Raw genomic sequence first — 13,864 nt, forward strand, 5'->3', positions numbered from 1 at the left:
ACGGGTTCGAGCCCTGGTCCGGGAAGATCCCACATGCCGCGGAGCAACTAAGCCCGCGAGCCACAACTACTGAGCCTGTGTGCCGCAACTACTGAAGCTCATGCTCCTAGAGCCTGTGCTCCACAACAAGAGAAGCTGCCACAATGAGAAGCCCGCGCACCGCAACAAAGAGTAACCCCCGCTCGCCGCAACTAGGTAAAGCCTGCACATAGCAACAGAGACCCAACACAGCCAAAAATAAATTTTTTTTTTTTTAAAAACTGCATTGATTACCAACAAACAATGTCTAAACTGGGCGTGAGCAAACTTTGGCCCACCGGCCAAATCCAGCCTGTCACTTGTTTACGTACAACCCACATACAGTCCACGAGCTAAGACAGTTTTTACATTTTTAGTGGTTGAAGAAATCAAGAGCATAATATTTTGTGATATATGAAATTCAAAATTCAGTGCCCACAAATAAAGTTTTATTAGAACGCAACCATGCTCAGTCGTTTCCATATTGTCTACGGCTGCGTCTGTGCTGCAGCAACAGAACTGAGTAGCTGCAGCAGAGACTAGGTGGTCCCAAAGCCTGGAATATTTACTCTCTGATCCTTTACAGAAAATGTTTGCCCATCCCTGTTCTAAACTATTGATAAATGTGATGTCTGAGCCTTCGGTCAAGTACAAAGTTCTGGGTAATAAGTCCTATGGAGCCCCAGCCTCAGCAGCGAGCTCCCTCCCACCACCCCAGGTTTAGCAGGAGGACCACGCAGGGCAAGTGGCCAACCTATACTGCCTGTCAACTTGATCTCTCCTCTGCAGAAGCCAAGGGCATTGTGCTAGGCTTGGCCTGTTTTTTAGTTAATATTTATCAGCAATCCTATGAAAAGCATACCCATTTTACAAATGAAGAACCAAACCTAAGAGAGGTTAAACATCTGGCCCAAACTACAGATTGAATCCAGATATGTCTGGCACCAAAGTTCTTTGCTCATTCCCCAGTGGTTTTCAAATTGTGTTCCGGTCAGCTGAGGGGCCTCATGGGCACAGGAAACCCAGAGGGTGGGGCCCCAGGCCTTCCACATCTTTTCTACTAGGACCACTCCACTTATATTTTTATATATTGTGTTCATATAATTTGTTTGAAGAAGAGAACTTGCTGCTAAAAAATTTAGTCTGTAGATCAGTGTTCCTCTTCAAAACAAAAGCTAATTTTGGTGCCACTTATTATTACCACCTTTGGCAAATCTGTCACAAAACTGTAAATCTTAATTTCCTCAGCTGCCAGTGGCGATGAAAACCCTGCCCCCCTGCATGCAGACCGCCACTCACCAAGATCAAACAAGAATGGATATGAAGTGCTGTGTAAATTAGAGGACTACAGAAACATAATACAGAATTATCATCCCCTCACTAAAGGGCAGGGAGGGGAGCAAGTAGGGAATTAACATTTGCTGCTGACCAAAGAAAAATCAAACGTGCAAGTAAAATGTTAAAAAAAAAATTCAAATAAAAGTAAATAAGTAAAAGACATGATGCAGAGTGGAAATATCATAAACTTTGAAATCTAACACATTTAAAAATTCCCTAATTAACAGCTACATAGCCATGGGCGATGGCTTAAATCTCTTTGAGCCTGGGTTTCCTCACCTGCAAATGGGATGAAATAAAATAATACTGAATACTTGCTCAATGCTTTATACAGGGCCTGGCACCTAATGAGTCAGTGTTCAATACATGTTAGCTCTCTTTTTATGGGGACCTCCCATTTGTTACTGTGAAATTAAGACCCACCTGCCAGAATTAACAAATGCATTCCCTGTAACATAACAAAATAATAGAATTAAGGAGCTAGAAGCATCTTTACCTTAGATGATTCTATGAGCCACATGACAGCACAAAGCTTGTGCGAGCACAGGCTGAAGGCACTCTAAAGGAACAATGAAAGATACTAATAACAGGAGATACACACGCAGTCCCCTGTTGAAATGTTCTACTAATTCAATAAGGGTATTTATTGAGTGTTTTAAGAGCCTTCTATGGCTCCATAAAATGACAGATTTACATTTAATATCCACTTGACCAAACCCATTAAACTTGTAAGAGGCACTCTCCTGCTGAGGATCAGATATCTAGCTTCTTAAGTATTAATTTTTCATATTGCTTTGGCAAGGCAAAGGCAATAAAACCTAGTTAAATTCTGAACGAAGTTTTTTTTCCTTTGTCCATAGGAAAAAAATCACAACACAGTAGTCTCTCTATTTCAAGAAGGCTGAAGATGAGTCTATTTTAATTTGTCCCTTTACCAAATTCTTACTGGTAAAAGTATTCAAGAATATCAAGAGGTAGGACAGTGTCCTTGTTCTCACAGGACTGTGTGGGTCATCCAACCTGTTCACCATAACACAACAGGCAGTGGTAAAGTGCTATTACAAAGTAGGAAAAATGTGCCTTGGGGGTTCGGTGGGCATTAATTAAGGGTCTGTACCCAAATAAATGCATCAGGCAAGACTTCATGGAGGGGGGAACATCTGAAGTGGGATTTAAAGTATGAATTGTATTTAAACAGAGAGAACACCATAAGTAAAAAACTTAGAATTAAAACCTGTATTTGATTTCAAAGCTACATTATCCCGCCCCATAATGTGGCTAAAACACAGACTACCTTACACAACGCAAAAGGAAAAAGACTGGTGCCAGATCATGGAAGGCCTGGAGTAACCACTAAAGTGTCTTCAGCAGATAAAAGCTAAGCAGAGTCTGAGACCCAGTGAAATCAGAGTCGTGCCTTTAAATGCGTGATTATACAGAACTTGCTGAAATTATTTTGTGGTGGCACCAAAGTTTCTAACATAAGACCGTAAGTCATCTGTTGTATTCCCCTGCCTCTCTAAGTCAACCTTAAATCAGCTCAGTATAATGGTATACAGCTAATGCTACTAAAAAAATAAAAATATTTGATCTAAAACTGAAACGCACAACATATATAGTCCACCAACTACAAAGCCTTTTGCCTTATCCTATACTTGACTAGTTGGTTTCATTCTAAATCACTGCCATGGTTGTCTGTTAAAGAACAATGGGTTGAGGAGACATATCAAGCTTCTTAAAGTAACTCACCAAATGGTAGCTAGGGCTGGTTGTGGGAAGACTATCTGTTGCTTGGTGGTACTAACCACCAGAGCAAGGAGATACTGCTAACTACTTGGCCGCCCTAAGTAAATCTAGACAGGTGAATTTCTTAATTTTGAAAATTGCTAATAAAGGAAATTCTCTAATTTTCCTTTTATAAATAGTCCCAGTGATTAATAATCTTTAGTCATATAATTCTTCTTGATGGGCACATTAGAGCTCTCATTACAACATAAATCAACAGCCTGTATACATACTATTAGGTCAATCTACTAGAAAGTCAAGCAGTGAAGTTATGATCCATCCATTTACAAAATACTTAATAAGCAATTGGGTCAATAGTGGACTACAAACTGTTCTAACAGCCTAAAATCACAGCAACCCCAAACTGAGCAAAAACAGGCAAAGCTGGGGGAAGAAGTCAAACTCTGGCATAAAAGACAGGATGTGCCAAGAAACTAGGTACCGAAGAGGGAAGAAGAGGAAAGAGAGCCACACTGTCCATTCTTCTGACTCAAGTCACTCGGCTATCCACAGAGCCACAGCAACCCTGTAGATTCAGAGGTGGGACGTTAAGTGATAAAAGCTCCCACAGTTTCCACAATGAAGCGTGACACTCCCAAGAACCACAAAATCAAACCCAACATAGGCAGAAGAGCCCTTAAAGGATAAAGAAGAAAGCTGGGCCCAGAGATGAGAAGAGTTTTTCTAGACTACATGGGAAGTTAAAGGTAGAGGTTAGCATACAACATCAACCAATAAGACACTGTTGACCTAGGAAGTTTTTAAAAATTTAATCCTTACAACCACCTGACAGAAGTAGGCACTATTATCCTCACTTTCACAGATGAGAAAACTGAGCCTTAGAGAAGTTAAATAATTTGCTCACAATCTTCATAATACTTCCCCAACTCCCTTGATCCGAACCTTATGGAAATGTTCATGTAGATGTGTTAAATGAGTTCAAATAATTAGAGGCAATTAGGAAAGATTTCATAAAGCAGGTTAAGCTGTGGCCAGGGATCCTGAAGGATATTTAGGACTCTGCTGGAAAAAGGAGGAACATTTCAAGCAAAAGGCACTAGGAAGAAATCAATATCCAGCAGAGATAGTTGAAGGACTATGAGGAGACATACAGAGCTGAAGAAATATGTGGGTAGGGTAATAATGAACAAGATGGTTGCAGAGAGCCTTGAGTGTCTGGTTCAGTTTGAACCAGATTCTGTTCAAGTCATAGAAGTCTCAAAAATAACTCCCCCTTTATATTTATGCTGCCAAGACCCATAATGAATTAGGTAAATAAATTTACAAGATGTCATTTCCCTCACACAGACATATTTTTCTTGGAAATATGGCAAAGCTATGTTCCTTCGCTAGAAATTTCAAATCTATACATATAACTCATTTCACATGGTGAATAACTAAGAATCAAAAAGAAAATGAGGGGCTTCCCTGGTGGCGCAGTGGTTAAGAATCCGCCTGCCAATGCAGGGGACACGGGTTTGAGCCCTGGTCCAGGAAGATCCCACATGCCGCAGAGCAACTAAGTCTGTGCGCCACAGCTACTGAGCCTGTGCTCTAGAGCCCGCGAGCCACAACTACTGAGCCCGTGTGCCACAACTACTGAAGCCTGTGCACCTAGAGCCCATGCTCCGCAACAAGAGAAGCCACCACAACGAGAAGCCCACACACTGCAAGAAGAGTAGCCCCCGCTCGCCACAACTAGAGAAAGCCCACGTGCAGCAACAAAGACCCAACACAGCCAAAAATAAATAAATTAAAAAAAAAAAAAAAAGAAAATGAGAAAATAGACTTAAATCAGAGACTGTGAGAACTAATCATTTCCTTATAAAGCTTCCCTAAGGCCTCTTTCCGATAAAATAAACAAGAAAAATGATTTACTGACCCTAATACATGCCAAGAAATGTACATGTTTTCTCTAATCCTACAACAACCTTTCAGAGTAGATACTATTCCTATCTTATAGAAATTGAGGCACAGAGAAGGCTCAAGGAAAAAATTCCCAAAGTCAAATAGCCTGCAATAGCAGAGCTGATGTTTAAACCAAAAGTCAGGGTGTGTGTGTGCGTGTGTGTATGTACTGAGGCGCAGAGAAGGCTCAAGAAAAAACTTCCCAAAGTCATATAGCCTGCAATGGCAGAGCTGATATTTAAACCAAAAGTCAGGGGTGTGTGTGTGTGTGTGTGTGCGTGTGTGTGTGTGTGTGCGCGCACCTACAGAGGAATTTCCATGAAAGCCAATGAGTCTGGTGGATCCCTTACCATATCACATCCCTCAGGACATGCAGAAAGCAGCATAATTTCTCTTCACTACCTTAAGGGCTTTCTTGCCCAAACATGCTTGCCACTAAGGATGTGGAAAAGGCTGTGTCAGCCAAACACAAAGCCACTATAAACCTGCCAATCTTCCTTGGAGCAATCACCAGGTCTGAAAAGAGATAATCAAATGCCTGTTTTCATAGTCTCTTTCATATGATAGTTATGCAGAGTTTATCCAAACTTAGCACATAAGGATGAAAACACAGTTTTGTTTTGTTTTATTGGGGGAAGGAAGATATGTCTTACAAAATCGCATAACTGAGAAAAAATATTTGCAAATTGTAAATATGACAAAGAACTTGTATCCAGAATATATAAAGACCTCTTACAATTCAATAATAAGAGGACAAATGAACCAAATATTTGTATAACTAAATAAAACCAAATAAAAAGTGGGCAAAAGACTTGAACACACATCTCAACAAAGAAGACATATGACTAGCTAATAAGCACATGAAAAGGTACGCCACATTGTTAACCATTAGGGAAATGCAATTAAAACCACAATGAAATACCAATATATATTCAGTATAATCAAAGAGGTGGATAAAACCAAGCCACTTTGGAAAACAGGTTGGCAGTTTCTTAAAAAGTTAAGCATAATACTTTTTATAATTTCTTCTATCACATTTCTACACTGAAATTTTTATAAGGTTTAGTCAAATATTTACCTACAGTTTATTTTCCTTTCAAATTGGATTTAATCCTTTAATTTTCTAGGTATTATTTTGATTTGCAATAGAAAGATAATGGTTTACTTGAGTAGTTTTCAAAAATAACTTCCATTACAACTGTTCAGCGACCACCCCCCCAAAAAAAGTTAAGCATAAATTTACCATAAAACCCAGCAATTCCGCTCCTAGAAATCTACCCAAGAGAAATGAAAACATATATCCATACAAAGACTTGTGAGTGCTCATAACAGCATTACTCATAATAGCCAAACTGGAAATAATACAAATATCTATCAACTGGTAAATGGATTAACAAAATGTGGTACATCCATGCAATAGAATACTATTCAGCAATTAAAAGTAATGATCTGGTGATACATACTACAACATGGATGAACCTCAAAAACATTATGAAAAATGAAAGAAGTCATACACAAAACACTACATACATATTATATGACTCTATTTACATGAAATGTCCAGAAAAGATAATTTTATAGAGTCAGAAAGCAGATCAGTGGTTGTCTGGGGCTGGGGTGGGCATAAGGATTGACTGCAACAGAATTCAAGAGAATTTAGGGGGATGACAAAAACGTTCTAAAACTGGACTGTAGTGATGGTGACACAACTTTATAAATTTAATAAAATCCCTGAATAAGTACTCTTACACTGAGTGAACTTTATGGTATGGATATTATATCTCAATAGTGCTTTTTAAAAAGTAATTATTAAATATATATATTTTCTATATATATGTATGTATATATTTAATAACTCCAGGGGAAACAAAAAAGTATATAAGGGAATGTAATCATAATATTATGTTTCTTCTATATTCAGTCATAATAATGTAGATATTATGTAAACATAAATCAATAACAAACATTGATTTAACCATTTTTTGGTTAAATCAATGAGAAATTAGCAATTTTACAGACACTCCTTCCTTCTCATCTCTAACAGTAGGAAGCCAAAGGATAGAGCCTCAAATCGATAAATCAAGAAATAACAGAATAAGCATGTTATTTAGGTACATGGCTGTAAGCAGCAAAATAAATAAAACGGTCTTTCCTAGGAGGGAAAAGCTTATGAACTATCTACAGGATGGAATGATCTAAAATGCAACACTAAGTCTGAAGCTGATTAATGGTTTGAGAAAAGTGCTGACGCTGCAGCATCTACCAGCCTTTCATCCACTAGAGGGTGTAAGGCAACACCACAGAAGGACCTGAACCACTGATGGGTGATCCGATGTCAGATACTGAAGAGATGCAACCATGTGAATAAATCTTGCATAAAGGCCGAAAGTGGGGTTCTAGATAACCTAGTAGGAAGAAAAGAAAGCGATTTCATACTTTTTGTAATTTAAAAGCAAAGCAGAAGCATTTTTAGTTAAGAAAAAGGGCCAGTAAAACAAATTACTATGGATTGTGAGATATAAGAGAGGTATGAAACATTTTACTTCTGAACCTATTATTTTAATCCAGTCTCCAACTGGGAGAGGGCAGTGGGATAAAATTTCTCATTCAACAATTAAGTACTAGCTGGAACTGATATTAAACACAGCAAATGATAAAGCTGTTGCCTAGACAGTTCTAAGGTTGCCTTTTGCTGGGGGGGGGGGGCGGCTCTAAAAATTCCTTCTTTACACCAACCACAATGTTGTTTTAAAAAATGTACAATAGGTCATGTCGCTCCCTGCTTAAAACCTTTTAAAAGTTTCACACTAAACTGAGAATAATTTTCATTTATTCATCCAACAAATACTTATTGATCTCCTCCTACATGCCAGGCTCTGCTCTAAGCAAAGTCACAGCTTACACAGAACTTATATTTTAGTGGGAGAGACAGACAATAAAGTACACACACTAGATAATTTCAGATAATGATGAGAGAGCTGAAGATAAGACTGAATGGTCAGGGTATGTATGTGGATAACTTTAGATTGGTGTGGTCAGGGAAGCTTCTCTGAGGAGTAAACTTTGTCCCTGTGACCTGAATGAGAAGGTGAAGATCTGGGTCAAGAGCACTGCAGATCTGAGGGAGAGGAGACAGTGATTCCACAGACCTGAAGCTGAGATCAAGCTCGACGAGTTCAAAGATGGAAAGAATGCCCAGTGAGGCTGAAGCTGATGGTAAGAGGGGGGAGAGGATGAATTACAGAGGTAGACAGTAAGCGCACATAGAAATACTCCTAAATCCATACAATGGGATACAGTCCACCAAAAAAAGAAATAAAGTATTGACACATGCTACAGCAGGGATGAACCTTGAAAACATTATGCCAAGTGAAAAAAGCCAGTCACAAAAGACCAGATATTGTATGACTCTGTTTTTATGAAATGTCCAGAATACGCAAATCCACAGAGATGGAAAGTAGATTAGAGGTTGCTCAGGGCTGGGGTCGGGGGATGGGGAAAGGTGAAGTGGCGACTAAAGGCTATATATGGGTTTTCTTTAAGGTGGCATTTTTAAGGATGACAATTATTAGAATTTTGTTTTTCAAAACTACAGTCTGCAATCCATTAGTGGGTTCAGAAAATCAATTTTGGTCAATCAACTGTTGGTCATAATCAACAGGTTTTTTTTTTTAATGGAATGGAAGAGAATGGAAAATATCAGTGCTTAGAACATAGTAAGGGTTAAGTATTATTTGGTAAGACTCATTTAACTCTAAGTTACATTTATGTGTGTGTGTGTGTGTGTATGTGTGTGTGTACTGGGTCATAATGCAAAAGGTATTACTTACTAGAGGTTGCCATCTTTTTTTTAAGCTTGAAATCACTGAGCTAGAACTTGAACACCCTCACTATGTCCTCCATTCCAAATCTCCCCAAGGAAAGAAAAGCAGCCATCATTTCTTTGCCACCAAACCAAATGAGTATGACAGAAAATTCATTTGCTATTGCCCATGGCTCCCAATCAAAATAAGTAAAAGCCCTGAAAGTTCATTTGCAAAAAACTGGACAAAAATAAAGTCCATTCCAGGGATAACAAAGATAACTGGTTAGAAAAAAGGAAATTAAAAATTCTTAAGAGGAAAGAAAATACTTTTGGGAAAAAAATCTCTTAGGTCATTTAAAATCTATACTCTAAATTAAAAGTAAGGCTGCTACTCCAAATTTAAATCCCTAATTATCCAAGTCACATCTGTCAACTTAAACATCTCCTTTGATATTTCCATTTTGGGGGAATCACTTGAGCATGTCCATATAATAGTTTTCAACAGACTTTTAGAAAAGTGAAGGAAAAATTTTTCTAAGGAGCCACTGACTAGCATTTAAAAAATCAGAGTCTAATACTGTGACATTAATTTTCTTTACCGTAAAGATGCAAAATTATAAAAGGAAGGTTTATGTCCTTCCTCATGGGCATGTTTTTCTTGACACTCCCAGGAAAGCAGTGTTCTCTAATCTAAACAGCAAATCATAATCACAGTCCACAGTGCTGCTGGCAAGCAAAGTAAGTAAGTTAATAAAATACAAAAAGACAAACTGTAGACCATAAGCTATTTTAACAAACAAAATAAGAAGTAAACTTGATAGAAATAAGTTATGCAAGGGACCTCCAGTTCATGTGAAGACTTTCCAAGCTGTTACATTCTCCAAAGATTCCATAGTATCTTATCTTGTCACATGAGGAAGAGAACATCCCCATTCAAAGAGGAGAGAACACTGACAGAAGAACACAAGAGGGAAATACAAGACATGGAGGCTGAGAATCCAGGACTCAAGTCTAACTGTGCCACTAATTCTGTGACATGGGGAAATTCATTTAAAAATTTCTGGTTTGGTTTTCTTAGCTACCAAATAGGGATAATAAAGCCTGACCTTCCTAGCAGAGCTATTCTGAAGATCAAAACTGAATATAGGGCTTCCCCGGTGGCGCAGTGGTTGAGAGTCTGCTTGCCAATGCAGGGGACATGGGTTCGAGCCCTGGTCTGGAAAGATCCCACATGCCGCGGAGCGACTGGGCCCGTGAGCCACAATTACTGAGCCTGCGCGTCTGGAGCCTGTGCTCCGCAACAAGAGAGGCCGCGATGAGGAGTGGCCCCCACTTGCCGCAACTGGAGGGGGCCCTCGCACAGAGGCGAGGACCCAAAGCAGCCATGGATAAATAAATAAATAAATAAAATTTAAAAAAACAAAAAACTGAATATACTGATACATGGAAGCATACACTGTAAACTGCAGAATTCCTCACCAACATTAGTTTTCATAATTTACTAACATTCTTGGTTCCATAGCTGATGCAACACCTGAACCCAACCAAGAGTCTGTGCTCTCATCTTCAGGTTCTCATCCTGAACCCAACCAAGAGTCTGTGCCATGTGAATGTCAACGCTTCATGTCCACAGGTCAACTGTGGGCAATCCGCCATGCCATAATCCCAAACCTGATCACTCCAGTTAAGGGAACACTTGCTGTATTTCTTTAATCATAGCTAGGATGACCATACATCCCATTCATCACAGTTTGCCTGGGACTGTTTCCACATTAGCATCCCTTTTCTCTCTCAAAAGTGCCCCAACTTGAATGATAAACTACACAGTCACCTTAATTACAACAGACATAAGTTGTGGCACCAAGAGGTGACAGACAAGGGGCTAGCCTTAGGACTCCCACTGTACTTTCCAGGAGCCCCCTGAAAGCCATTCCAAATAAACGAACAATATGAGCAGAAACAGTAAGTTTGCTATGCAGAACTAAGGCCCCTTCTAATCAGATTGCTGCTCCCAGGTCCCTCCTGAATAACAACTCTGGAGCTAATACACACAAATATTCTCTCATTTAGAGAACATTACAAACCCACAAACTATTCCACCCTTAATCAACACTTGGGAACTCTATCATAAGCATGTGCACGTACACATAAATCACAAAGAGATGGTCAGCTAGGAATCTAAACCACTACATTGTGTCATCAACCTAAAATCCTGCATGGCCTTAGATAAAGCATTCAGCCTTTCTGAGCTGGTTTGCACTTCTGCTAATCTGGAACAATGTTTGTCTCCTCCACTTGCACGGAGAGACCACATTAGCAAGCACAGTGACGTGCTTGGAGAGTTTTAGAAAAGCAATGGATTGCCATCCCATAAAGCCTGTTAACTGGGAAAGAAGGCTGAGGTGACCTTGCATAAAAAAGCAAAACCTCTACAAGGTGACAGGTGGTTTCTTTTCCCCCTCCTTTCCTTCGCAGGTTTTTTTTTTAATCTTTTATTTACTTTATTTTATTTATGTATTTTTGGCTGTGTTGGGTCTTCGTTGCTGCGCACAGGCTTTCTTCTAGTTGCGGCAAGCGGGGGCTACTCTTCATTGTGGTGCGCAGGCTTCTCATTGCGGTGGCTTCTCTTGTTGCAGAGCACAGGCTCTAGGTGCGCGGGCTTCAGTAGTTGTGGCATGTGGGCTCAGTAGTTGTGGCTCGCGGGCTCTAAAGCGCAGGCTCAGTAGTTGTGGCATACCGACTTAGTTGCTCCGTGGCATGTGGCATCTTCCCGGAACAGGGCTTGAACCCATGTCCCCTGCACTGGCAGGCGGATTCTTAACCACTGCGCGACCAGGGAAGCCCCCTTCACAGGTTTTTAATTCAAATGCGTTACCAGGGGTGTATGTAACAGGGTGAAAAGGGTCACTGTAACAGTGAAATACTGGCCCACTCAGTGCTAAGGAACTTTGTTGTTATAATTCTTAACTAGGGTCATGGACTCCTAGATTCATAAGTTCAACATCAAGGGATCTGTGAAGCCCCCAAATGATAAATAAGTAGAGTGAGTGAGCAGGCATACTGCAGATGACCACATTTTCCCTTTGTGAGTCAAGAGTCCCCAGTATAGAGGACCCTCAACAAATAGAGGACAAATTTCAGTGCTTATTCAGCTGCTAACCTGTACTGTTACCTTGGATAAGTCACTTTAATCTCTGTGTGCCTGTTTCCTTATCCTTCCAAAGGAAATACTTGCCTTATCCATTCAAGAGGTGGTGGTAAGGATGAGATGAGAAAATATTGATGAAAGCTCTCTGCAGTGGTCAAAAGATTATCATTTTTATCTCTTTTAAAATCACCATTAGATGCTGATAGAAATCCTGTCTGGGGATGGTTCCTATCTATTTAGAAAAGAAACATAAAAGAATAAGGAAAAGCAAATAAAGAGTCACACAATTAAAATTCACCTTCACCCCACTCTCTGGTTCCTGGATTTGCTGAGCCAAACCACTCTGGGAAGTTGTAAAGATCACAAGTTCAGTTTCTGCCCAACTCGGGCTGCTCAGTGACCAGTGTTTCACACTGATAAATGCCTCCCAAATCTCAGAGCATGAAGTGAGAGTTCACAAGGTTAGGCACATTAATTAGCAGGACTCATTTGGATTCTGTATTCATCAAATGCAACAAGCAGCTATTCAATATTCGCCTGTTTGCACTATGCTAAGGTCTCTAATTCAAAGATCCAGACAGAAAAACAAAATAAAGCCCAAGAAAATAAACTAAAATAAACCTGTCACCATCAGAATGTGCCTCTATGTAAATTAAGCAGCTATAAAGCACAGCAAAAGGGTCTGTATAGGCCTACAGCAGAGACAGTATGAGTAACGTGCAGGCTACAGAAGTGAGTCCGGCTGCAAAAGAAAGGAAAAATAAAGTAGTTCCAAGCAGAGACTACTTTTTGTGCTTTAACAAATTCCTCTTAACTCCTTTTGCTTAATTCTTTATTGATCTGTAATCCCCAGAGGAAGAACACAGCATTATACAGTACTTTTTCAGATTCTTTTAAACTCAGTAAGTCTATTCCCATACTTAACTTTGATTAGTTTTACCTTCCTGTATCTAAAATAAGCCTGTATCCAAAATAAGCAACATTTTATAAGTAAATATTTGCATGAGTATACAAAACTAGATTCAGAGACTGACCATGATCCCTTATGTTTTAAGGGTCCTAAGTAGAAAGTACACGATGAAATAGAAAATATCACTTGTTTTAAAGCAGCCCATAGGATTGTAGTTTTTGACCTTGGCTACACAAATCACCTGTAGGAATTTCTAAATATTTGAAAGGCTAAGCCCAATCTTAGACTCACTCAATCAGAATTGTTGGGGGCTAGATCTCCAGGCAACAGTATTTTTTGGCCAGGATATAGAAATACTATCAAAGGACATAAATTTCACAGCTTACAGAAGCTCTATCTAGGGCAGATCCAAAGCAGAAAGAAATAAAAGAAAGACCCTCTATATTCTCTTTAGGTTTGGGGTAAATGACCGTATCTTTCACCAAGAGCTTCCATAGGACAATCTTCAATTCCGACAATGATTATCCCACTGGGAGATGAACACAGAGATGAGCAGCATTTTCTCTCCCCCCTTTTCTCCATACCCTACGTGGGACCAGTCTGATGCCAACACGACACCAAAAGTACCAGAACTGGGCAAATACTCTCAATCTGGAAGGCCCTCAAATAGGTGACTATTGATTATGGGGCCATCCTGGTTTTTTAAGATCAGCTTCAGGGTTTTGATGAGATTTAATTAAGTTCTGGAAAGGAGAGCTATGTCAACCCTTTGGTTTAGCACTCTGATGACATATCCCTTGGACAAGCCTAATAATGGTGGCTTTTTTTGGACAACCCTGTAAGGAATGGTGGATAGACATTCAAAGCTATAAATGATGGCTAGAAATTGAGAGATGTTTCTAGGAGCTACCATTTTAAATCTCCTGAAGAAGATCAATATCCCCAAATAGCA

At 39.6% G+C, this 13,864-nt stretch overlaps 1 protein-coding gene across 22 annotated transcripts in view; it reads right to left on the reverse strand.

Moving 5' to 3' along the window:
* RBFOX2 (RNA binding fox-1 homolog 2) overlaps nucleotides 1–13,864 on the reverse strand; it is a 266,538-nt gene that overhangs the window by 174,568 nt on the left and 78,106 nt on the right. The gene's annotated exons all lie outside the window — the stretch shown is intronic.

This window comes from Balaenoptera borealis (assembly GCF_965194805.1).
Source record: "Balaenoptera borealis genome assembly, chromosome: 13".
Lineage (NCBI taxonomy): Eukaryota > Metazoa > Chordata > Mammalia > Artiodactyla > Balaenopteridae > Balaenoptera > Balaenoptera borealis.